This window comes from Penaeus japonicus, unplaced genomic scaffold (assembly GCF_977035675.1).
Source record: "Penaeus japonicus unplaced genomic scaffold, GWHDUDI00000001_assembly GWHDUDI00000028, whole genome shotgun sequence".
Taxonomy (NCBI): Eukaryota; Metazoa; Arthropoda; class Malacostraca; order Decapoda; family Penaeidae; genus Penaeus; species Penaeus japonicus.
This window is the reverse complement of record NW_028234430.1, coordinates 27,784,570-27,787,069: the sequence shown is the minus strand read 5'-3', so window position 1 is coordinate 27,787,069 and position 2,500 is coordinate 27,784,570.

Sequence of the window (2,500 nt, the reverse complement as noted above, 5' to 3'; positions counted from 1 at the left end):
CAATATTGAATATAATGGGCAATGGTAATTTGACTGATATTAATGCTAAAACTAATGAAGTCAATGATAACAATTATGATGATGATGACAAAGATAATAAATATTTATGATAGTAAGGATGATGATATTGATAAGGAGAATAATGTTGGTAATGGTGATAATGATTATATCAATGACTCTAATGATGATAATAGGAAACTTAGACTAATGATAATGATGAAAATATTGATAATGATAATAATAAGTTATCCTAATAATTTAATTGCCGTTTTTGTTGTCGTTATGATCATTGTCATGGTAAGAATAATGATACTGATAGTAATGAAGATGATAATTATTCCTAAAATGATAATGATAATGATAATAACAACAATTATGTTGATAATGATAATATTAACAGCAATAACGTGAATTAATAATGATAATGATAATGATAATGATAATGATGACATTGATAATGAAGGTAATGATGATCATAATTATGATTATAGTACTGATGATAGCATAATGATATTGTAATGATAACAATGATACCAAAAGGACAATATTATGAATAATAAACTATTAAGGTTATACTGTATTGCCAATGATAACAAAGTATATAACAATAACAATAATGATAATCATAGTAGCGGGAATGATTTTGATAATTATATATTCTTTTATGATAATGGTAATGATTACGATGATATTGATGCTAATCCTTAAATAATGAAATGGGTTTATCGTTAGACAATAATCACAGCAATAATATCAATCATATGAGACTTAGATTATATTGCCAAAATAATATCTTCGGTTCCTCTTCCTTCTCTTCCTTCTTTATCGCAATTCCTCTTGTTTATTCAAGCCTTTAATTTCTCTTTATATGGTAAATACATTTATTTTTGAAATTCTCTTCTCTCCCTTCCACCCCACTCCTTTTATCTATTCCTTTGATTTCCCTCTTCGTCTTCGTTTTTTTTTGTTTTTTTTTCTCTCCCTCCTTCATTGGTATTTCTCTGCGTAGTTTTTCTTTTCCCTTTCTTCTTCTTATTATTTTTCTTCTGCTACTTCTCCCTTGTTTTCTTCTCTTTTTTCTATTTCTTCTTCTTCTCCTTATTCTCCATTTTCTTCTTTTTCTACTGCTTCTCCATTTTTTTCTTTTCCTTCCTTTTCTTCCCATTATCTTCTCATGTTTCTTCTTTTTCTTCCTCTTATCCTTCTTCTTCTTTCTGCTTTTTTTCATCTCCTTTGTTCTTCTTCTTCTCTTCTACTACTTCTCATTATTCATCTACTTCTTCTGCATTTCCACCTTCCTTTTCTTTTTCTCCTTCTTTCCCCTTTTCTTCTTCTTCTTCTTCTTCTTCTTCTTCTAAAAATCCTGTTTCTTCTTTTTTTCTTCAGCTTCTTCTTCTTCTTCTTCTTCCCTTTCTTCTTCTAACTATCCTCTTTCTTTTTGTTTCTTCCGTTTCTTCTTCTTCTTCTTCCTTTTCTCCTTCTAACAATCCTATTTCTTCTTTTTCCCCCGCTTCTTCCTCTTCCTCTTCCTCTTCATCCTTTTCTCCTTCTTCAAAAACAGCTCATCAAACGATTCGACAGAATATTCCCCTCTGAGTTGGTGTTTGTCTCTATCCCAGCGATCGTAGGGGCGAGATTTTGATTCAATTTCAATGGTATCTAAGCTTTATTGAATTCGCCCTCCTCTCCCGGCCCGACTCTGGCACAAAAGCTACTCGCCGGAGGACCGAATCGCGAGGAAGTTCCAAGTTGTGTTATACTTTCTCGGCAAAACTCGGGGGTTCCTTCGCGAATTCGGACGCAAACGTGTATATATATATATGTGTGTGTGTGTGTATATGTGTGTTTATCTATCTATTTATTTATCTATCTATGTATCTATCTGTCTATCTATCTATCTATCTATCTATCTTTCTCTCTCTCTCTCTCTCTCTCTCTCTCTCTCTCTCTCTCTCTCTCTCTCTCTCTCTCTCTCTCTCTCTCTCTCTCTCTCTCTCTCTCTCTATATATATATATATATATATAGATATATATATATATATATGTGTGTGTGTGTGTGTGTATGTACGTTTGTCCATATACACTGAAATCTAATTAATAAGACGTCATAGCAAACATAAAAAAATAACATTATTCTCACAAAATCCATCATGTAGCCTCTTCAGAAATTCCAAAATACAAAAAAGGATTCTATATAAGTATACTAATTATTCTCTTACAAAAGTAATACACTTTTTATAATAATAATAATACGTAAAATATATTTTTTAGATTCCGTAATTCATATTCTATATTAATTAACAAGAGGATGAAGAACAAACCACGTCAGAGTGAGATTTAATGTAAGATTATATGTACAATTAGTTATTAATTTTCACACACATATGTATATATATATATATATATATATATATATATATATATATATCTATATACTATATTATATATATATAGAGGAGATGGAGAGAGAGAGAGATAGATAGATAGATAGAGATAGATA